This window comes from Ambystoma mexicanum, chromosome 4p (assembly GCF_040938575.1).
Source record: "Ambystoma mexicanum isolate Mex_15411 chromosome 4p, UKY_AmexF1_1, whole genome shotgun sequence".
NCBI classification, from domain to species: Eukaryota; Metazoa; Chordata; class Amphibia; order Caudata; family Ambystomatidae; genus Ambystoma; species Ambystoma mexicanum.
In genome coordinates this window covers 901,086,200-901,111,064 of record NC_090927.1, presented here as the reverse complement: position 1 = coordinate 901,111,064, position 24,865 = coordinate 901,086,200, and the positions used below count along the sequence as shown (strand labels likewise).

The following is a 24,865-nucleotide window of genomic DNA, read 5'->3' as shown; positions in this document are numbered from 1 at the left end:
TACACCAATGATATATAGAGCACTATATAAATGCCAAATAACAGATATTTTGTTCAGACTGGATAGCACCATGAAAAAACATGTGCATGTGGAGACAGGGAAGGGTGACTACTGCGGAGCAGAAAGCTTACGCTATGGGACGATGGTGAGGTCAGAGAGGGATGCGAACAGAGAGCTGCGAGAGGGAGAGTGGGATCCTGTGGATGAATTTGAAGATGACGAGGGGTATGCCCAGGAAGCACCAATAGAGAGCTTGTGGAGACCGCGATTGAGGAACAGATATGGCCGGGCAGCAGTGGCAAGGAAAAAGGGACGTGATGGACAGAAAGTGAAGTGAGGCATGGGCTTACAACTGCTTTTATTGCACAAGGGACCCGGGAGGGTGCATTACGTGCAATGCGCACAAAAGGATAAGAATAATTTGATTAAAACACTCCCACACCTTTTTGCTGGGGCCAGGAAGTGGATATATGCCTTTGAAAAGCAGACAGCAGGAATTCCCTTGACGGTGGGAGACATGAAAAGTTTACTTTGCGCAATTCTGGGAGATCAGACAGGTGACGTGTGGGTTAAGGCAGGTTACCCAGGGGTGAAGTTAGATGACGATACACACGATGAGACCCCATTCAACAATGTTAGGGCGCAAGTGTGGGTGGCACTGCGATAACCCAACACACCAGACTTGCAGTACACCACGGGTGATGAAGATGCCGCTCATCTTAAAAGTGCAGATGTGGCGAGAGGAGATGGGTGACCTTTGGGAGCGATCAGTTCCAATTTTCTATTTTGTTAATAAGAAGGGATTGCAAGGGAGTTCAGAACACGCGTGACAAGATAGTGGGCATAGAGGCGAGGGGTGGGGCACGATTCAGACTATAATACACAATTGCAAAAGGATTAAAGAACGAGAAAAAAAACAGCCCAAAGGTTGCAGGCGGAGGAAGTGAAACTAGTGCAGAAGAAGTTAGCTAAAACAGCAGTGGAATGGGCAGTGACGGCAAACACAGAAATTCAGTGGAGCAGGCTGCAGCTTGCGCAGATGTAAAGATAGTAGCGTTTTGGCCAGGTGGAGGGCATGGGAGGTTGGATGGCAGACTCCTGCATCAGTATCCTGAGTGGCACCAAGGAGATCAGCAGTGGAGAAGAGGAGGGTTTTAAGGGAACAGAGGGGGCTAACTGGGTTCGTGGAATGGGACCCAGAGGTGGTATGGGACTGTCTCAGTGTTGGAGCTGCGAGAAGTGGGGACATTTTGCAAGACAGTGTAGAAGCAGGCAGAGGGCGTGATATAACGCATACAATCAACCTGTCCCAGCACTTCCAAAGCCACCTAGGTTTACCTCCATACCTTATGAAATACACCAGGCCTACACCCAGCTGCCACCAAACTCCCCCCACGCCCTCACACATGCAGGCCCAAGCAATGATTAATGTGCAAACACAATTGGCCCAGCAGAACGCCTTGTACGGGGCCAAATGCCCACATACAATGCAGTGCTAAATGAAACTGTAGCACCTTACAGAGGGGTCCATGTCAAGGGAGGAAACCCCTTCACGTTCCTAGGTACTGTCCTGATTAGGACAGCCCGCAGAAAGCTCTTGCGTGCCCAGTCCTGTCCATGACTACCCACCCTGACGAGGAACCCTGGGTGGGCGCTGAGATAGATAATAAGCAAGTCATCTTAATCGTCAACACAGGTGCAACTAAATCATGCATCAGTGTGGGAAACTTTCCATTATCAGGTGAAACTCTTGACACGCAGGGATTCTCTGGAGGTGTCGCAAAGGTTCCCTACACAGAAGAGGTAGCTATCAAAATAGGAGGAAAAGTTGTGCATGCACCCTTACTGCATTCAAAGCCCTCCGCAGTAAATTGGTTGGGATGAGATTTGTTGAGAAAACTGAACACGACCATTTCCTTCACGGACCATCTGGTGGTATGTGCCACCCCAGGCATGTGTATCTTAAGGGCCATGGCCATCATATAGGCCAGAGGTGGGGAGGTGGTGGTTCGTGGCATCCACGTGGACCCAGACATGTTTGTGTACGGGATTACAGTATTGCTTGATGCAGTGCCTGGGATTGGCAAAGCGTGTTGGTGGGTACCATCAGGATTAATCCTCTGGCCCGTGGTAACCCCAGAGCTTGTGGCAGGAACAATCCTTTCCCTAGATTTACAGAGACTGGTTGTATTGGCTAAAAGGATTTTTGTGGTGGGCACGGACCCTGATGGGTGCAAGTGGCATTCTGTATAGTGCACTGACCTAACGATACCCCTCAAAGAAGCGACAGATGCAGAATTGTTTGAAGATCAAGTTGACGATGGGGAGATTGTGTTAGCAATTTGCATCCCTTGTGACATTATGGTGTAATATCGAAAAGTGCAGTGGTTCTTGATGGCCATTGTCACCCTGACCTCCTCCCCCTTGACTGACAGTGACTTGGAGCAGGTCCCAGAGAGATTATGGACAACTAATGCTCACAACGTGGGGCTTTTGCAGGGGGTGGCACATGTCAAAATAACACTGAAGCCAGTCGTGGTGTTACCCAAGCTAAACAGTACCCATTGTCCAAAGTGGCGGAAGAGGGCATAATACGGGACACCATTGTGGCACTTCTGAATCGGGGAATGATAGTGCCATCCACCTCCCCATGCAACACTGCTATCTATCCGATTAAAAAGGCAAAAGGGGAGAGTTAAAGGATGATACGGGACCTTTGCCCTCTAAACGACATTGTCCAGGCAGAATTTTCTGTTACAAAACCTGCAACAATACTATGCACCATCCCCAAAGAGGCAACCCACTTCACTGTGGTAGATCTTTCGAATGCCTTTTTCTCCATACACTTGTGCCCCGTTTGGCAGTACCTCACTGCGTTCACATATGGGGGAATCAGTTTCGAGCTTAACAGATTGCCTCAAGGGTACTGTGAATCCCCCAGTATCTTCAACCGAATATTGAATGTACACTTAGGAAACATTCAAGTGCCCAGTACCATTATTCAGTATATTGACAATTTGCTGGTGTATAGGGACAGTGAGCAGCAGTGCTGAAAGGACTCTTATCACCCTGCTGCAGGTGCTGGCGTACAAGGGGTACAAGTTAGATAAGGCGAAGCTGCAATATTGACTCCAAGAAGTGCTTTATTTAAGTCAGTTGGTATCTGATCAAGGGAAGAAAATTATACCAGATTGTGCTGACTTAGTGCACAGCACACCCCAGCCCAAAACTGTCAAAGAGATGCATGCAGACATTTCTAGGGTTGTGTAATCACTGTAGGGCATGGATTCTGGACTATGCAGCATACACCAGGCGCCTATTACAGGTCCGTACAGAGGCTCAAAAGAATTACCATAAGATTGCATGGACGGAGGACATACTCACTAACTTTAACGCCCTAAAAAAAGTGATCAGCATGGCCCCAGTACTGGCTACCTCTAATTACACACAAGAGTTCTCTTTTCCTTTTCAAATAGCCAATTGATGACTGCAGTACTGACACAGAGGAGCACGATGGGCCACAAGCCATTGGCCTAATACAGCAGTCTGCTATATTCTGTGATGCAGGGACAGTGCCCATGTGAACAAGCGATTGCTGTAGCACTGTACATGGAGCATGCAGTGGTCGCCTATTTGGAGTGTTCCAGATCAATTTTGACCACGCAGCGGGTGCCCGCGTATGAGGTCATCCTGTCCAGCCCGAACATTCCTATCGTGAGGTGTAAAATTGTCAATCCTGCCACCTTTTTGACAGAACAATGTACAGAGGAAGACCTTGCAGCACATGAATGTGTAACATTTGAGGGGGAGGAGAAAGACATCCCGAAGGCAAGCGATAGCCCACTTGGTGATGGTGAGGGCTGCTTTTCGTTGATAGGTCAGCAACTATTGACCAGGGCACAGGTTTGAGGCATACTGGGGGGGGGGGCAGTAGTCCACCTAGTGGGTGGGGTCTATGAGGTATTGGTGCAAAGGAGATTACCCATGCACTATTCGGCCCCAGAAGCAGAACTTACAGCACTCATTGAGGTGCTTCTGGCATCTCAAGGGTTTCACGTCATAGTAATAGTTGCTGTATGTCTTTTCTCACGGTTGGTGGAGGCTGGCTCTTGTGCAAAACCCTATGGAAAATGTGCAGCCACATTTTTGGTCAAAGAGGTATTTTCTCGATGGGGCGTGTGCAAAGTTTTAAGGTCCGACATGGCGCACACTTTTTCAAAAAGCTCTTCAAAGCGATCACTGCATTATTGGGCATTAAGCATCATATGTGTACAATTTACCAACCCCACTCCAACAGACTTGTGGAGAGAGTAAATGGTCTTCTAAAGAGCAAGTTGTCTAAGCTTTGCACCACCTTAAAGAAAAATGGGGTACAAACTTACCTATCACTCTATTTAGCATGCAAATGCAGCCCTGTAATGATCATCACTTATCACTCCATGAGGTGGTAACGGGAGCGACGCATGCACATGCTTCTATCCCCAATCAGGAGAGCAAAAGATGCTTACAGGGCTGCATCTGTTTTAGGGGACGAATTTCATAGCTACTTGTGTGCCCTAACCAAAGCCATAAAATGTATCTCTCAATAGATTGCGCCGCTAAGGACTGTGGAGACGACCAGCGCTGCATCTCATACTCCACCCACTTCGACTCCTCTCCAGCTTCTCCCTGGCAACCATGCCTTTGCAAAGAACTTTGTCAGCCGTTGGAGCAAGCCTAGATATAATGGCCCCTTTGAGGTCATTTATGCTACTCCTCTTGCGGTACTGGGTGCATCTATCTGATGTTCACAATGCACCCCAGGTCCCATTCCCCACCCAAACTCAGTAAAGTACTAACAGTACATGTTAAGTGCCTGCCAGTAAAATTTCTTCTCCGGGTAACAATTCTAGAGAACCATGAGTAGCTGCAGAGTGACCAACTTTATTTTTCCAAAGTTCTACAACAAGCCTACCTCTGTGATAAATAAAAATGCTGCTACGCATTGTTTGCATTGAGAGTGCTCTCTCTCACTCGCCATTGCTTCCCTTTCGATAGTATATCTCTCTCTCTCTCTCTCTCTCTCTCTCTCTCTCTCTCTCTCTCTCTCTCTCATCTACTTACCCCACAATTGTATTTGATTTAATTTTAAATACTTCTAACGCACACCGAACAAACTAAATCATATCTGGGCGCAGATTGAACAAGGGGTGGTCAGGTAACGATCTGTCACAACCAGCTAGCACAGACTGAAGACCTACATCTAGACTGGATACTAGAATTCTATAGTGCTTCACCTATCCAAAACGAATTGAATAGGTGAGTTTTCAGAGCCATATGAAACTGATAAAGTGTTTTCTGGGCCCAGATGTTAAGCTGTAGGCTATTCCAGAGTTTAGGGCCATAGACACCAACATGAGACATGAGATTGGCCGGGGGAATTTCCAGTAACAGCTTATCACTGGAAAGTAACTGCCGGATCGGAAGATACCGCTGGATTTTGTTGGATAAGTATGAGGGTGCCTGATTATTTGCACATTTGAAAACAAGGCAGAGAATTTTAAAGTCTATCTGGTCCTTGACCGAGAGCCAATGTAAGGATCAGAGATAAGAGGGAAGGCCCGTCAAAGAAGGCGCAGGAGTAACTTAATTTTGGCCGCAAAAAGTAAATCAGCGTCCAAAACACGAGGTGGGTCTGGCCGTCGATTAAGGCTCAAGCGATGTTTAGGACCAAATAACACAACCTCGGCATTCAACAGAAGCCAATTGTCGGACATCCATGTTCTCACCTCAACCAGGCACTTATCAACTGTCTGAAAAGTCTATTCCCCACTACCAAGTTTTGCAAACACTTGAGTATCGTCCGTGTACAAGTGGAAGTTGACTTTATGTGTTCTGAGAGAGTCCATCAGGGTGCGTAGATAAAGAATAAATAATGGGGAGAAAGATGACCCCATGGGACTCCACAGCCCTAAGCGAAGGAGGTTGAAATAAAACCACCCACCATAACCAGTTGCTGTCTCTCTGAAAGGAAAGAAGCAAACCACTTACTGGCTTGAGCCGAGATGTTACCGATCTCGCTGAGCCTTCTAAGTAAGATAAAGTGATCCACTGTGTCAAAGGCTGCAGAGAGATCTAACAAAATCAAAAGGAAGAGATCCCCCTGGTCGGCCACTGTGAGGAGATCGTCCCATACCGCCATCAATGCAGTCTCTGTCCAAAAGCCAGGGCAAAAACCCAACTAGAGGGGTTTGGTCATCCATATATTTTAGAAATTGGGAGGTCACAATCTTCTCCAGGATTATAGCCGGCCAGGGCAAACCTGCCACTGGCCGGTAGTTTTTCAGGTCCCCGGATCCAACAATCTTCAGTAACTATTGAAAAGGAGAAAGGTTCTAAATCATGAATCTATGGATCTGCCTTAGAGGTATTGTTGGTGTCAAAGTGACTATCTGCCAAAGATGGGCTGCCGATTGCAATGCTATTTTGAATCATCTCGATCTTATCATGGAAAAACAGAATTAAATACCTTTGCTCGTTCCACAGAAGCTTCCATGGAAGTAGAAATGCATTTAGGGTGCTTAAACTTGTTAATAATGGGGAACATTTCTCTGGGTTGGTTAATGGAGCCCTCAATTTTTTTGTCAAGAAGTCGGACATCGATTTAAATGGTGCATTTTGATATTCTTTGGACACCTTCTTAACTTTGATTTTATTAGCTATAGATTTACATTTCTCCATACCTCTTAAAGCCTGGGAAAGATAGCCTTCCCATGCCTCAAAGGGGTTATTTTAGAGCAGATTTTTTATTCTATTTACAGTATTTTATAGTTAACAAATGTTAACTTTTAATACACTCCAATCACCCAACCACATACACATAATAACAAAATGCATTAAAAGAATCACATTCCACCTACACTTTCCAAATTACAGTTATTTCAAATTGTTAAGGTTGCCAAGATATGTACAATCTTCTTCCATAGGATAGTGTAAGATAAACAATACAGGCTTCATAACAGACATCCATGAAGAGTGACCAAAGCTCATTGCCAGAAAGGTTTGCGTTCAAAGAAGCTGATCTCATTGATGTTTCTCACAACTTTGTCTAAGAAGAACAAGTTACTTACCCGTGGTAACGTTCTTTCAACTGGATGTTCCTTCCACGTATTCCTCATCTTATGATCTCTCCATATCCAGCTTTAGCTGCTTCGGATTTCTTTTTCCAGCAGGGGGTGCTGTACGTCAATGCCTGTCGACTCGATGTCCCTCGAAGGCCTGTGTCTCGATGTCGACGTCATCGATGGTATATAGCGCGCTACAAACACGTCCCTAGAGCTCCTCTTGGGGAAAATTCCCTGGAGCAGTACAGTTCACACTTCCTGTTGGCACTGGTCGCAAACAGATCCACTTGAGGGGTTCCCCAAAGGGCGAAGATCTCATGAAGGACTTCCTGGGCTAGTTCCCACTCATGGGAGACTGTTCTCTGCCTGCTTAGTGCGCCCAACGCCGTGGTCTCCTCTCTGGCTATGTGAACTGCTGATAGAGAGACGCCTTCTTGAATTGCCCAGAACCAGAGCGGCACAGCTTCTCTGCACAGTGGTAGTGACCCTACGCCTCCTCTCTTGTTGAAGTAGTACATGGCCACTGTGTAACGCATCATTATCAGGACATTGAAAGGGTGGGGGGGCTCTCCCACATGCCAGCTGAGGAGTTCACGGTCTGAATGCAGTCAGCAGGTAAGGGACTGGACTCAAGTGAGTTCTATTGCCCAGGGTAAGAGAGGGGAGTATGGATGGGATGACTAAAGTAGGGTGGGTAGAGTCCCGTCATGGAACTCCAGAGGGTCTACAAGCATTAGGGCTTGCCAGGCAAAGCTGGCTCCGTTTGATATTCTATGTATTCAGGAGACCCTGTTGATGGACACACCGCTGACTGCTGCTCATGAGGCCGTATATGTCAAAGCACAAGGCACGAGGGAGTGTCCGTACGTGGATGTCTTGACAGCAGTAAAGCGTAACCTGGGCCTAAAGTTGTGTCAAATAGAGCTTGAAAGAACAGATATGCTGGCAGCCCTTCTCGAGCGACAGGTAAGGGGCTCTAATGTACTGGCAAAATGTTTGTTGTTTAATGTGTTTGTAAGCCTGGATCCTGGCAGGCTACTGGCATTTCTATCATTTCTGGCTTTCACACTCTTGGGGGGACTACCCAGAGGAAGGGGCCTCAACAATCATTCTAGGGGATTTCAATGCAGAGTGCCTGGCGGACATCTGGTACCAGGCTCCCAATAGAATGAAAACTTCAGTTGAGTCATGTGAGAGGGCAATGTATCATGCGAGAATTGGAGTCATGGGACTTGATAGCCTTAAATGGCAATTGTTTGGGTGATGTGCACTTAGATGGTGCAATTATCGTTCACGTTTCCACATTAGATTATGTCTTTGTGTCCCATGATCTATGCGGGATGGGAACGGCTTTGGAGAGTAACTCTTCTGAAGTCAGTGATCACTCTATGGTGATTTGTCACATCACAGGTTTAACTGTAGGGCCACATAAATCACCAGACCTTACTGTGCAAATAGACTAAAGAAAATGTGCAGTGAAATGTTCACCCAAGATTGCCTTGGCTTGTGAAGAACGTATGGCATTGTTTTTTTTTTTTAAACAAAACGATAGTGCTTTGGTTTCTCCTGGAGGTTTTTGTCATACAGTGATTGCCTCGCTAGGTGTTTTTTTTAATCAGCAAAGCACCTGGAGCAAGGAGTTAAACGATGGGGCAATCGCCCTCATACTTTTTATGCAGAGGTGCAAGACCGTAAAAATCAAATGAGGGCCGCAGTAAAAAGTATACGATTAGGGAACCAGAGTAACGAGAATAAGTATATTGGCACTGTGAAAAGGGAGTATCAAAATTGGTAGAGGGGTTACACATCTCTGAGGAGTGTCAAGGAGGCTGAGATAATGCTGGCCTGCATAAGTGGGAACTAATCCAGTGCATTTTGGAAAACATTAAACCAAGAGGTTTTGAGCACCATCATCAGTTACAAACCATCCCAGGGAATGTTTGGATTCAGCATTTTAAAGATCTTTATTTTCAGGATAGCCTGTTGGGTCAGCAGCTGCATATTTGTATGAACTGGGTAGGAGCGATAAATTGGGAGGAGGAAGATATCCATTCATTTATAAAGTCCAGCAAGAGATCTAGTGCCCAGACGGGTTATCAAACCTGACCCTAAAATCTAATCCTCTGCTTTGGCAGCTATCCTGTCAAAATTGTGTGGAAATATTCTGGTAGAGCAGATATTTCCAAGATCTTGGGGTTGGGCGAGAGACTGATTGTTTTAATTTTTAAAAGGGGGATATCGTACGGCTCCATGTCAATACCTTCCAATTTCCCTGTTGGATGTCTCCAACAAGAATTTTGCTAGGCTGTTATTGAAAGAACTCCAGATATGGGCTGAAGGTTCAGAGGCTATTGACTGGTGTCAGTCAGGTTTAAAAAAAAGGGTGGGTGCTTCCCTGAACAGCCTAGTGTTATGGGGATGGGGAGCAGGTGCAAGTGGACCTAGATCACCTTGCCTAAGCCCCGCCCACCTGGCGCCTTCCAGGTTGCCACTCTTTTTCCCTGCTTAAGGAGCCCTCCAGCCTCTTTTCCTTTGCAGATGGGGAGCAGGTGCAAGTGGATCTAGGTCACCTGGCCTAAGCCCCGCCTACCTGGCGCCTTCCAGGTTGCTGCTCTTTTTCCCCACTTAGCAAGCCCCACCCACCTGGTGCCTTCCTGGTTGCCGCTCTTTTTCCCTACTCAAGAAGCCCTCCAGCTTCTTTTCCTTTGCAGATGGGGAGCAGGTGCAAGTGGATCTAGGTCACCTGGCCTAAGCACCACCCACCTTCTTAGCCCTGCCTCTTCCTTCCTGATCTTAACTCCTAGATCAAGGGGGTCTCTCGCCCGGGCGTTGAAGCGCTGATGAAGAAAAGGGCTGACGAAGAAAAGGGCAATTCCTGTTTGGACCTGTTCGCACCAGGAGGACCCAAGGCCTGAACCCATGCTCAGACAGCAGGTAAGCATGCACCAATATGTGTTTACTCCCTCTGTCCCCACAGGCCATCCCCACCCCTTCTGGTCCCCCTGTGATGTTCCCTTGTGCCCCCCTCCCTTCCCGCACACTGGTGTTGCCCGTTTTGCTTGATTCTTCTACCCTGCTCCCTCTCCCCCCTCCAGCCTACTTCTGCAGGAGTCTGTCCTGATACATTCTGGTTTCACCATCACCGTCTTTTGGCCAATGCTGTATTTGACTTGAATGGACTTCATTGATCCACGGTGTGTCACCCTTTCTCAACTCTCATGCTGGACTTCCTTTGCATCTTGTACTCATGGTGGCCCTGAATCATGCTGTTCCCATCTTTATCTTGTATCCTGGTTTTCAACATTATGTGTTACTACTGACTTCTGCAATTGTATTCGCTCTCCCCTATTGCTTCTCCACTCTTTTTGACTGCTTACTCTCTGTTCTCTCCTCTCCATTGTCTTATCACCTCACCTTACTTTCTTCTATGCACTTACTCTATCAGAATTGTCCCTGGACCTAGTATGATAGTAACCTCATCTGTCTCCCACCCCTTCATTTCTCCCCCCGCCGTCCAGCACTATCTGAAATGTTGTCAGGCCTAGTACGATAGTCGCTTGTTTTGTTCCTCCCCCTCCCTTTCTGCACCCCTCTCCCTCACCTTTTAGTTTTTCTCCGGCTCTACCAGAAATGTTGTCAGGCCTAATACGGTAGTCGCCTGTCTATTTCCATTTCCTTCCCACTCTCCCCCTCCCTTCCTTATGTATGTCTTAGCTCTTGCACTATCTGAAATGTCGGCAGGCCAGGTACGATAGTTAATTTCACACCCTTACTGTTCATGGCCTGTAAGAATGTAATTGTATTTTCCCTTGTTCCCTCCCTTGCCTTCAAGTGCTTTGAAACACATTTTGTATAGGTGCTATATAAATAAACTATCATACCATATCTCATCTGGCGAAGCAGCCAGCCTTTGTGGCCTTCTAGGATATTTCAAAGGCCTTTGACCATGTAAATAGGGCGCTTTTGTGGCAAAAGCTTAATGAACACTGGTGCCCTCGGCCACTTATTGACATGTTGGAAGCTTTACATCTGGGGTCAAAAATACAAATTAAGACTTGTATGGGACATCCTCTGTATGGATAGATACCACTAGATGCCTCCGCCAGGGATGCGCCCTTGCCCCTTTCCTCTTTAATTATTACAGAGATAGGGCGCAATTCTGGGAAAAGGCAAGGGCGAATCTGCCGCTACTGGGTTGAGTTAAACTCCAATATTTGAACTATACAGATGACATGGTTATCTTTGCATATGACCCCGATAGGCGTTCAGCGGGCACTGAAGACTATTCTGGCTTTTCTGAGAAACCTTGACCTATCAATTAATGCAGCCAAATCCAAAATGTTGGTATTTAATGTAGGCAGCCCTAAATGGAAACATTTTAGATGGGACCTGAACGGACAGAATGTTGAAGTAGTAAATCACTAAGTATTTGGGCTCTATGGTCTAGCCATCAAAGGGAAGAAGGGTCCCTGTAACAATATGAAAGCAAAATTCCTCCCAGCAGTGGCTCAGCTGAGGCAGCTTGAGCATAAGTTTGGGAGGTTTTCCACGCTACCCTTGATGAAACTCTATAAACAAAACGTATACTTCGCTTGGTCTTTGGCGCAGGAGTACAAGCAACTGGTATCCCTTGGTCTAAATTAGAGGCCAAACTGTTGACAAAGGTTTTTGGCTTACCTAATTCTGTGTCTCTGGTTGGAATATTGCATGAATTGAGAAAACTCCCGATTCAAACATTTAGTGAGTGGGGGAAGTTACAATAGTTTGCAAAAATGTTGATGCCCACTGTGGCTTCCTTCTTTGTACACCTGAATGATATGTGGTCTAACTGCTCTTGTAGAGTTCTGGATGAATGGGTGGCACAGCGTACTGACATTTTATCAAAAATTGATGTCAACTGAGGAGTTGATGGGTAATCTGAACATAATCAAAATGAAATTGTACAGACATGTCCGTAATTAAATTAAGGATGGTGGTAATGGCGCATCATTGTTTTAATGACCACTCTAGGTGGTCAATTAAAAATTTTAATGTAGCATCTGCATTTTATTCCACTAGGTTCGACTTCGGTTCTTGTATCTACTCCGGATTTCTGCCAGACCAGAAGCTTTCTAATTCTTCTTCTGCTTTGGCCTTCTACCAAGTCGAACCTGGACTGCTTTGGTCCTATTTACTGTAAGTCTGTTTACAATCCAGATCCTACATATGTGCATGGGGGATTGCTCTGCACGGATCTAATTGTTCCTGGCACTTAGTAACAGGGTTTCGGTGAGCTGGAAGATCAGATCGTGTTGTCCCTACACGCTCTAGGCATGCAAGGTGTTTGGTGATGGAACTATAAGATAATCTTTCTCAGCATGGTTGCTCCGTTGGTGATGGTACGCCTAGTGGGTTCTTCTAAAAGTTTTTTTCTCCACATCCACAGTGCTCCAATCTACCCTGGGGTCCTGAAGAAGGCGGCATACCTATCCTTCCGCTGAAACATCCTCACTTTGCATCAGACACCCCTTGCACACATAGTGTGCGTGGTGCTACTTATGGGACATAGACCTGGGATGCGTCTGTAGGCCACAAGCAAATAAACTGATCACTGGCCTCCTACATCTGGACGTCCTAATAACTTCATTTGTTATACTCATACTGAAATGGGGATGATTTGTTTTTCTTGCTTTGTTTTTTCAAGACAGTAGGTTATCCAGATAGCAATTTTGAAAGTATAATTCTTTGATATATGTAACTTTCGTGGCAAACTGTGTTCCCTGTGTTCTGCATATGTTTATTTCACTTTGTATTGTGCTGTTTACAAAAGAACAAGTACTCTGTATATTTGTTTGAAATTATTCTATGCATGTTCTGTATATGCTATTGAATATTCTATGGATGACTCATTGGTCCAAAAATACAATAAAATAGTATATTGAAAATTCTTCCCATTTCATATGAATTTGTCTTTGACCTAGCCCACAATTACCTGTAGCTCCATTCACTGTGTGGTCAAATCAATTTTACCATACTCAGGTTATCGAATGGTTAATTTGGGTACAAACCCCAGTTTTGCATTTTTGAAGGAACATCCATCCAGGGAGTTCAGGGGTAAAATCCTGAGATTAAAATTAAACCTCATACCGTCAATGGAAGTTCTGCATAGCAGGGGGAATGTCCATGGGTATCTCGTTTATGTCGCTTTTGCCTAAACTAGGATGACTCTCTAAAACATCTCTGCTTATTGTGCCCAGCCCTTGCAAAGGAACAAGAATATATTTTTTGATGAGTCGGGTTGTGAAGAGGAGCTCTGGTGTAGGATTTTAAATACAAATAAAATGTCCTTCCTGTTAAAGGTTTTAGACTTTTTGGCAACTGTTGGATTTTAAATGTCTCAGAACAAGTCTGTGTTTACTGAGAATTGTTTTGCTTTCAAGTGTATTGTATTGATGAAATAATGGCTTGAATTGTTGTGTCTTACTTACTGTATTGTAATGTCTCACAAGTACACATTTTGAACTAAATCACAGAAAATAAATTCAACAAATTACCAGGACATTCTTTCTCAGTACAGAGGGCAGAAAGGCCTTCAGCGCTAGTCTGATCACCCTGAGCTACAAAAGATTGATGTGTAGTTTGTATTCCGATGGGGACCAACGACTGCTGATTGTCCGATCGTTGGTGTGGGCTCCCCACCCCGTGAGTGAGGTGTCCGTCAATACAATTATCTGTGGCCATGGTTGCCAAAAAGGTTCTCCTTTCAGAATATTTTCTTGGCAGGACCAACATAGAAGATCTTGTGCTACTCTGCTTGGAACCTGAAGAATGTCTGACACTTTTCCTGAGAATTGTGGCCATTGAGTCCTGAGAGCCCATTGGTGGGATCTCATTCTCAGGCGAGCCTCTGGCACCAGGAAAATGTGGGATGCCATGAAGCCGAGCAACCTCAGAAAAATCGAAGGCCAGAATGCTAAGGGGAATTTTGGAATTTGATGACCATCTGCAGAATGTCTTGAGACCTCACCTCGGGTGGCAAGGCTTTTCCCAAGTATGCGTCCAGGACAGCCCTGATGAACTGGAGCCTTTGAGATGGTATCATGTGGGACTTCTTGAGGTTGAGGGAGGAACCCAGTTTGTGAAGGAAGTGGCAGGTTGAGCTGAAACATTTCAGGACCTGTTCCGGAGAACATGCCCTGATCAGCCAATCGTCTAGGTAGGGATAAATGTGAATACCACCTCTCCTGAGACTCATTGCCACCACAGCATTCAACTTGGTGAAAACCCTTGAGGCGGAGGTCTGCCTAAATGACAGAACTCGAAACTGATCATGAGAACCTCTTTCTGGACTTGTGATGGATTGGCACATGAAAGTAAGCATCCTGAAGGTCCAATGATACCAACCAAACCTGAAGCTGGAGAGCCAGAAGGATCTGAAGGGTAACTATCTTGAACTTGTCCTTCCTGAGAACTTGTTCAAGTCTCTTAAGACCAAGATGGGTCTACTCCATCCCTTTTGGGGATTAGGAAGTAAGGGGAGTACCAACCCTTGTTCCTCTCCGCTAGAGATACTGGTTCTATAGCACCTTTCTCCAGTAACTGCCCGGTGTATGATCCCAAGGCCTTTTAGAACGGGGAGTCAGTGAACCTGGGCCACTGTTTCCAATGCCCATGTATCTAAAGTAATTCTCTGCCATTCTTTCAGATGCTGTGAGAGTATGCCACCCACCAGGATCTTGTGGACTAAGGCCTCAGACAGGTTTTGAGGCGGCTGATTCAGTGGCTGAATCAGCTCCTGCTTGGGCGGTTTTAGCACCTATTCCCCGTTCACCACAGGGGAATCTCGATTCGAAAGTCCTCTCCCTCTTCCAACTGAGGAGTAATAGCGAAAGGAACTGCCCCTCCAGGCTTTACCAGTGGGCCGAGTAGGTGACTGTCTGATTGGTATGGTAATGTGTATTTATAAAGCGCCTATACACAGGCAAGTGTCTCAAAGCGCTTAAGGAGGGTGAGAACATAGGGAAAAACAAACAGACGCTCGAAGCCCTTGAAATTCTGAGACAATAACAGTCTGCACAGGCAGAGTAAGTGCATATAATACATTTAACAGTTGAGACACAGTAAATAGGCCTGAACAGCGATTCTGCAGTTTTACCAAGTGAATTTTGGGGTGAAGACACGGGAGAACAGACAGACGATCTTAAGGCGCAGTGTGTTCAAATCGTGCAAGTGCACAGTCGGTGGAGACTGGGGTAAGTGCAGAGAAAGCCACTCTCTAAGGTAATTTCTCAAGTGCAGTAAGGGTTGGTGGAGCGCAGGGCCCTTAGGCAAGTGCGAGAGAGTACTGGTGGGGGTGCTCTGGACCTCTGAGATTCTGAGGTATACCAGGCGTCCTGTCAGCAAGCCGTAGGGAAGAGGAAGGGAGGGAGAGTGGTTAAGAGCAGAGAGCTAGGTTAGCAGGCTAGAGGGTGAAAGAAGGAAGATAAGAGTGAGGTCTTGTGGAGTTTCTGGAAATTAAGAAGATAAGGCTCAAGACGGAGGGCTGCAGGGAGGCTGCTCGAGAGGGATGCACCTGCACTTCCCAATCTCTGCCTGGAGAACCGGCTCACTAGCAGAAGGTTGGAGGTAGATGAGCGCAGGGCTCAACAGGGACAGTATTTAGGGAGGCAGAGTTGCAGGTAGGTAGGTCCCAAGCCGCAGAAAGCTTTGTGGACAATGCAGGGGGTCTTGATCTTGATCCTTGCAGCCACGGGGAGCCAGTGAAGGGATTTCAGCGCCGGAGAGATGCGGTCCCTGGTCTTTGGCTGCAGCATTGGAGGTCTGCAGCATCTCCTGGCTCTCCTCAGCCTTGCTGCCAAATAAATGAGTGCCGTCAAAGGGCATGTTAAGAAGTCTGGACTGTACATCTGGAGCAAAACCAGACTTTCTTGACCTGGAAAATCTGCACGTTACAGTGCTAGCTGCTGATAATGTCCGCAGAGTCAAGACCAGTCTAGAGGGATGTGCACATTGCATCTTTCCCATTTTTGACAGTGTTAAAAAAAACGGTCTTGTTCTTCCCCTTCAGGGATATGTTCAGCCGCCATCGCTATACAATCCCATAATGTGCAAGTGAACTTGGCCAGTGCACACATGGCATTTACTGATTTAAGGGCCATACTCCCCACAGAGAAATCATTTCTAGCCCAAGCGTCATAACGCTTGCCATCTCTGTCTGGGGGGTAGTTGTGTGTGCCTGTTGCCTGGATGTAGAAGTGGCAGCCTGAACTACCAAGCTTTCAGAAGTTGGATGTTTTGTTAGATAGTACGGGTCACTACGTGACGCATGCTACTTGCTTGTCAGTTTTTTGTTCACAGCTGGAAATCACTCCGGCGTCTCATAGTTGGCATTAACTCTCTTTTGCAGAGCTACATGGAATGGAAGAATAGGGTCCTCCTGGGGGTCCCTTGTCTAAAATATCAGTCAGGTCGTCCGGCTCAAAGAGTGGTGCAGTCCTACTCCATCCCAGATATTCTATCACTCATCAGTTGTCTGTAAGATCTGTCAACATGGTCCGAGGGATCTGGTCTGCCAAACAGTATTTCTGGGGACGTGTCTAACCAACTTGAAGATTGCAGGGTGTCATGTAGGTCTTTTATTCTCGAGTCCTCTGAAATTAAAGCCTCTGGAACATTATGTGTCCCATAATGCAATCCAACTGGATGTGATTCAAATTAAGTTGGCTCATCATCCTCATAAATTGAGGAAGGGGACTTGAAAAAAATCCTTCCTTGACAGTAGAGACTGTTTTCTCAACATCCTTCGAGGATTTTGGGACTTGCGTCGACAACGGCATCGAAGTCTTTGACGCTGTCGAGATCGAGGGCTTCAACGGCTTTTTAGGCATCGACGTTTGAGTCTTCCAGCACCGATGGCGTCAATGATTTTGACTTCGAAGGAGTCTTTTCTCTACTGGAGGGAACCTCTGATGGTTCGAGAGTTATCTTCTGGCCACCCGGGTCCGAGGACCCACAGGTTTTGTCCCTTGCCTTCTTTTTGTCATGTTTGTCGTCAGTGGCATGGCTCTTTTCTTTCTTCGAGGGGGTCGAGGCCACTTTTTTTTTTTAATACTTCAAGCATCTTTCTTCTGAACCTCTCCCACTCGGCCGGTGAGGTTGATTTGGTCGGCACGAGACCCGTTCCATGGAGGAACTAGAGGACGAAGATGGCGATCTATGGCGCCTTTTCTTCGACCAACGTGAGGAAGAGGATGAGTGGTGTGAGCCACTGCGTGATCAGGACCTTTTAGCTTTCTTCCGACGAGAAGAGTCACCTCTCGAATGGTATCGCCTTTTTGACGAGGTCGTCGAATGGAATTTATGTGACCTACCTGCAGCTAGCTTCCATTTACGCTCTTTCAGGCACTTCGTCGTCATTGATAAGCAAGACCAATGTTTCCCTCTAAGCTGTGTGCATGTGCGCTTTCCCAGCTTCCTTCTGGGTGCCGCTCAGAAGAATTTTAGCAGCGGACACATACACTTCCCACCTATTCAAAAAGAGATAAGGGACAAGCCACAGCAGCTACCTAATATTTGCTTTCTCTGAAAATGAAGATAAATTATACTAACTATTCTTCATATTCTGGTCTAAACTATTACATTTCCATACTATTAAAGCTTGAATACAAAAAAGCTAGCAGGCGCCCCTCTCTAGAAAGAACATGGCATGATAACCTGTGGGCGGGACAAAGACTGATATGCAAATGGGTATTGCCCCATTGTGAAAAGTACAATGAGCAAAAAGCAATGGCTGCGGACTCTCAAAGTGGGAAAAAACAGAGACCAAGTTATCATGCTGTGTTCTTTCTAGAGAGGGGTGCCTGCTACCTTTTCTGTATTTTTGCAATGAACTTGGGGTTGGTCACACTAAGTTACCTGGTGGGTTACAAGCAGGGTTTATATACGATTTTACTCCATACTTGGAATCAAAAGATTTTTCAGAGAGTAAGAAAGTAGTTAGCTTTGCTAGTAGGAATATTTCATCCTTATTAAAATATGTTCTTTCCCCTTAAAATACCTCTTGAGATCGGCAGTAATATTATTCAAGTTTCTACCAATGCCACTGCTCTGCTGGTCATTGATTTGAAAAGATATCAGTGGAACTTTGTAGGTAGAAGCAGGGGTAGATTCCTATGTTCATGGCTTCCCGTTTTTGTTGCCCTGTTTTTAGGGAGTAAAATGGATGGTGTATATGCCTGCTAGCTGTAAGGCCGGTTTTCAGTAAATGTTGTCACAACTCACAGACCAACATAATGTGGATAGTGATCAGAGGCCCAGGAATTCTGATCATCATATTCTGTGGTGCAGTTATTCTGACGCAATTATCGTCCTTACACAAATTGTGAGAGGCATTTTCTCCTGGTCCTTGAATTACTCCATTAAAGTGGCACATTAACTCTTATTGGCATGTTTTCTGACACATTATTTTCAGCTATAATTATTCAATTTGCAAACATTGCATAATTTCTGAATGCTTGACAGCCACATCAGTGATTAGCGATAGTTGTTTTTTGTCATAAAAATGAGTTGTTTCCCAATGCCATTAAGCACTTTCTGTATTGTAACTGAGCAGTGCTGAAAAATGAATAGCCACAACTAAATCTATGAAAGTCTTGTCGAAACAGGTTCACCCCTGTTCCTCCAAAACTATCAAGGACCACATCGACTCACTGGCTCCTGACCTGGCTGATTTCTGCAATCACTCCTTCGCCACCAGAGTCTTCCCATCCCCCCTGAAGCACTCCCTTGTGCACACTCGTCTCAAGAAACCCTCTGCCGACCCCTCCTGTCCAGCTAACTATCGCCCAATCCCCATCACTCCCTTCTTGGGCAAGCTCCTGGAGAAACTGGCCATCTCCCAGCTCAATCTCCACACTGAATCTGTTGGTTGTCTTTATGACCATCAGTCTGGCTTCAGAGCTGCCAGAAGCATGGAAACTACTCTCCTGAACATCCGTGAAGACCTGCTCTCCAACCTTGACTCCAACACCCCGTGTGTCCTCATCTTGCTTGATCTCTCTTCTGCCTTTGATACTGTCAACCATGCTATCCTGCAAAACAGTCTCCGATATAACCTGGGTATCACTGGTCAGGATCTGGTGTGGCTGACCCCTTTCCTCTCCGACCGACCCTCTCAGGTCCAACTAGTGTCCTTCCTCTTCGATATCTTTTTCTCTACCTGTGGTGTCCCCCAGGGATCTAACCTCTCTCCCTGGCTGTTCAACCAATACCTGGCACTCCTTGCCCACCGCATCTTAGCTCTCTGCCCCAACTTTCAGTGCTATGCGTATTATACCCAGCTCATTTTCAGGCTACACTCGGCCTCCTCCTCGCCTTCCCTCATCTCTGACTGTCTGCTATCTAGGAGTGGTGTTCCGCCAATGACCTCTGCCTTAATGCCAGTAAGACTGAGATTTTACTCATTGGCACACCCACTTCCTCCTTCCGTGCAGCTCTCTGGCCGGTCTCTCTTGGCCCTCTTCCTGCTCCCACCTGCAAGGCTAAAAACCTTGGGGTCATCTTCGACTCCACACTCCTTCTCCCCTCCCCTAGAGTGGACTACTGCAACAGCCTCTTTCTAAATTTGCCTGTCCCTACTCTCCACCCTCTGCAACTCATCCAAAACAGGACTGCAAGACTTGTCCTTGGCCTCAAGCCCAGGGATCGTATCTCTTCAGGACTGAAATCTCTGCACTGGCTCCCAGTGGCAGCAAGGATTTAGTTCAAAATCCTCTGCATTGTCTACAAGGCCTTCTGGGGCCTGAATACCTTCAACTCTCTCTTCCTAAATATCTTCCTTCTCGAGCTCTTCACTCATCCGCCTCCAACTTCCTCAGGGTCAGTCGCTTCTTCAAACAACAAGTTGGTGGTAGATCTCTTTCCTCTGCTGGGGCCTCCTCCTGGAACAGCCTCCCTGAAACTTGAGGAGAACCATCCCTGGTTCCGGAAGCACCTCAAGACCTTCCTCTTTGCTTCTGCTTTCTCTCCTCCTCTTCCCTGCTGATCTCCTGGCTGAAACTGAAACTCCAATGGTTACCTGGCTACCCTCTGATATCAGGCCAAGGTCCCCTGCCCACCAGTTGCACCCCATGCCCTTCCCCCCCTGGCAACTCTTGCACTGTGGGACGGTTTTCTGTATCCCTACAGACACCTACCAGCACTTGACACCTGATGTCTGCACTTACCCTTGCATTTGCCACCAGCTGGCCGCACTTTTATTTTTTGTCTTTATTTAATTTACTGTTATCCTACGTACTGCTCTGCCCCCTTCCCTCCACACTTTTCCTCCCCCCTCCCTGCACTTGCACAATCTCAATGTCACCTGGCCTAGTAAGATCGTTGTCTCAGTCTTCCCACTGTTCTTCCTCCCTTGCCTCGTCGCGCTTTGAAACACTTGTGTATAGGCGCGTTATAAATGCCATATCATATCTTATCATGTTGTGCTGCAAACAACCTCTGCCTCAATGCCAGTAAGACTAAGATCGTTGACATTGAAATTTCTGCTCCCGCTTTCCCACCCTCGATCTGGCTGGCCTCCCTTGGCTCTGTGCCCGCCCCCACCTGCGAGGCAAAAAACACTGGGGTCATCTTCGACTTCACTCTCTCCTTTCGCCACTCCCATTTCGGACATTTCTAAAATGTCCAACTACTAGCTGCACCTCCTCAGAAGTACTCTTCCTTTTCTCACCTTCCCCCAGTGGCTCACTGTCTCCAGAGCCCTGGTTCTCTCAAGGCTTGACTACTGTATCAGCCTCTTAACCTCCCTGCCTCTGCTTTGCACACTCTGCAACTTATCCAGAACAGAACCACAAGACTTATCCTTGGCCTCAAGCCCAGGGACTGCATCTCTCTGGAGCTGAAATCCCTCCACTGGCTCCCCGTGGCTGCAAGGATCAAGTTCAAGACCCTCTGCATTGTCCACAAGGCTTTCTGGGACAGGTAACCTACCTATCTGCAATGTTGCCTACCTAAATAATGTCCCTACCGAGCGCTCCCCTCATCTACCTCCAACCTTCTGCGAGTGAGCCGGTTCTCCAAGCAGAGACTTGGAGGTAGTTATTTATCCTTAGCAGGGGAGCCCCTCTGCAATAGCCTCCCTCCCGCCCTCCATCTTGAGCCTGATCTCCTTAAGTTCCGGAAACTCCTTTAGACTTTCCTCTTCTTCTCTTCCTTCTCTCCCCCTCCCTCCCTCTACCCTGCTAACCTCTCTCTCTGCTCTATCCCTCTATACCTTCTTCTCCACACAGTTTTGCTGACTGGCTGCCGGGTGTACCTCAGAATCTCACAGGTCCCTGGCACCCTCGCCAGTCCTCTCACACTTGCCTCCGGACCTGCACTTGCCTTATCACTACTGCACTTGTTCATTGACCCATGAGAGTGGCATCTCTCAGCACTTACCCCAGTTTCTGACTGACTGAGCGCACTTGGATTTACCCCCCCTGCACTTGTCCCCCTCTCTCCTGTACCGTCTGTGCAATTGCACGATCTGAATGTACCATGCCTTGAAGATAGTCTACCTATCCTCCCTGTCTCCACTCCCTTCATGGCGGCACTGCAATGCGCTTGGAAAAATTGCAGAATCGTCGTCAGACCTATTTGCTGTTATCTACACTATTAAATGTATTATATGCACTTACTCTGCCTGTGCAGACTTGTTTCGTTCAGAAATTCAAGGGCTCTGAATGCCTGTTTTTTCCCCCCATGTTCCCTCCCTCCCTGAGTGCTTTGAAAAACTTGCTTTGTGTATAGGTGATTTACAAATAAACATGACCATACCATTTTATACAGCAGATATGGCACCATTGTGAGAAGTGAGGCTACGGCCCAGCTCAGTTAAAGCAAAATGCACTATAACAAGTTGCCAATAATTCCTGATGGGAACACATTTCCCTGTCTCCACAACACAAAAAACATATTTGGTGTCCTACCTTCCCAACCCCCACAACACAAAACCAATACCCACTGCCCTGTCTACTCACCCCTTAAGACACTCCCTATAAAACCGACACACTTGCCTCCTCCCTTCTCAACCACAAGACCAAACTCCTACCTGGTGCCCTACCTCAGCCCCCCCAACAGCACAAAATCTATACCCAGAATCCTGTTTCATCAACCTCACCACACATCCCTTATCTGGGGTCCTGCATCCCCACAACCCCCTTCAGGACTGGAGTCTACTGAAAGTGTCTTCATGTTGAAACGTGGGTTGCTCGTGCATGTGATAACTTGGCTTCAGGACAGATCTCGCTGGGAGTATCCTATTCTAAAGCGGAGTTATCACATGCACAAGCAACCCGTGCTTCAACAAGCAGACTGCTTTCAGAAGACTCGGCAGCGCTGCAGAATCTTCTGAAAGCCATCTGCTCGTTGAAGTGCGGATTGCACGCCCGTACGATAACGTGGCTTCAGGGCAGATCCGTTAGTGTTGTGGGCAAGCGCCCGAGTCTGGGGACAGGGCAGTGCTCTGGCAAGACTCTTCTTCCCAGAGCTCTGTTCTGTCTTGTCCCAGCCCATTTCCTGCTTTGAAGACAAATTTTTTTCAATTATTTTATGGGAAACAAATTGAGAAGAATACATACAGCGGGCCTAGTGAAAGTGGGGACACAGGTTTTGTAGAGGTTGCTGTACCCTGCACACAGCTCGCTGTTGAGGACACACTGCTCTTGTAAGAGATCTTGCTTTTATTGGTATGGTAAATTCTAACCTGCAGGATAGATGCATATCTTTACAGCAGGCAATGTAACAACCCAAGCTATCTTGCAGGGATTTTAGCTTGCTTTTATCCATTTAGAATGTATCTCTCAAGTTTTAATAGCACTCTAAGCACTGCCTTCAACCATCTGCCCAGGAGACCTAGCAATGAAGCGCAGGTTGCTTGTGCATGTGAGAACAGGATACTCTCCGCGAAATATATCCTGAAGCTGAGTTAACACTTGTAGGAGCAACCGACATTTCATAAGACAAAGGACTACAGAAACAGCCAAAGCCTCCCATACTTGCTGTAGCTGCCCCGACTGATATATATCCTCTGCAATGTAATGACACTTTTTTCTTAGGGCGAGTAGTGTGACCAATTAAAACTGCCGAGCCCAACTTCCATTATTCGCTTAAAGGCGCTTTTTACTAAATCACAATAAGACAGGTTTTAAATTTAAAATTCTAACTAATTGTTCTAATGGGTTCAATGAAGAGATACTTACTGCTTGACAAGGACTGGGACCACGTTACATCGGCCACGCCCCCATCTCCCCACGGCCCCGCCCTTCCAAGGATGAGGGGGTACCCCCATTAAATTTTCCCCATTTCCTGATTTCCAGCACTGACTGTTGAGCACAATTAAACTGGCGGAGCACTAACGGCTGCAGTCCAAAGTCCCCGCTGTATCATTTCATACAACAAGCGACACAAAAAATCTGCTACAGTTCAATAGGATTTTGTTTCATTCACTTCTGTGCATCGTGAGCATTTCACTTCGGAATTCGCAGGAATAACACATTTGATGTAGTTACCCAGAAACGCCACGAGGTGGGGCAACTGCTTAGTCTGTGAAGGCATAAACTGAATTCCCCTGCACGAAAGGAATCCGAATGCTTGCTGGCCTTTTGCAAAACAATGACATAATTCGTAAAGATACAAACCTGGGGAGGGGCAAGGAAACTATAAAGAGCCGCGTGATTGCCTCCAGCGGTAAGACATGATGGCCGAGGGAACACAGAGAGAATGACCTCAACAAGCACAACACGACTAACCTGGAGCCAGAGGGCACCACATCCCTAATGTACGCATCCTCAGGCACCTGCACTGCACTCTGGCGTCCCATTGCGCGGTGTGGTGCTGCGTGCCCGGTTTTTGGGCTCTAAGCAGCAGGCATGCTTTTAAATCTTGGTAGCTCATGTCTTAAGCACTGGCTTCCGGCATGCGGCCAAGTGTGCGCATTAAATGCTCGAATCCTGCCAGGGCTGGCAGTGCCCTTCATCCTCCGATAGATACATTGAGTACTATTACATTTGGTAATAATGATCTTAGATTTTATTACAGCACTTAAAAGCGGGATAGATCCAGCACTACATGAACACGTAATGGGGCTCATTTCCTGCGTAATTAGGCGACGGAGGTCTGTGACGTTCACACTTTCACAATGCACACTGTATACCAAAAGAGCCAGCAAACCTACACACCAAAACCACATACCCACCGCTAACCACGCCACAAGACCAAACAGTTACAAACAACGCAGGCACTGGATGCTACCCCTTCGGACACAAGCCCGGTGCAAAAGACAAAGCACACCCAGAAGGCTGACATGCACAGACGCCGGTTTCTACTGGCTCTGCAACCATCAACAGAGAAGCACAACTTCTATCCTATCCCTCTTCACGCACTAACCAACCCCACACAGTTTCACACAGTCACGTGAGCGCATGGACACCATGCAAATGCCAGCGTTGCGCAGTATATATCATCATAGCATAATAAACACGGCAACGCCACTGAATTTCACATTTGCGCGGTGGAGTGAAAAATGGGAGGGTAAAAAGACGATGTACACTAAACGCTTGTATGCCACCCTTTTGCACACTGCCTCGCAAATTGAGTACATGCCGCCTGCCATCTAAGCATTTACAATGGATTCCTATGGAGTCTGCCTGCTTTTTTGCACTGCACTCCATAGGAATCCACAGAATTTGTGACAGCATTAAAATCCATTCCAGCGCAAATGCTGTGATATTTGTATGGCGGAGAGG

General features: G+C 46.7%; 1 protein-coding gene and 1 long non-coding RNA gene across 3 annotated transcripts in view; one reads left to right on the top strand and one right to left on the bottom strand.

The window, feature by feature from the left end:
• Positions 1 to 12,975, top strand: part of LOC138453527 (uncharacterized) — a 284,002-nt gene extending 271,027 nt beyond the window's left edge. For both annotated transcript variants that reach the window (XR_011260461.1, XR_011260460.1), the window contains 2 exons: positions 12,162 to 12,278; positions 12,529 to 12,975. This is a non-coding gene — a long non-coding RNA (uncharacterized lncRNA). The remainder of the gene's footprint in view (positions 1 to 12,161; positions 12,279 to 12,528) is intronic.
• The window catches only part of BACH2 (BTB domain and CNC homolog 2), a 1,375,433-nt gene that overhangs the window by 138,261 nt on the left and 1,212,307 nt on the right, over positions 1 to 24,865 (bottom strand). The window lies entirely within an intron of this gene.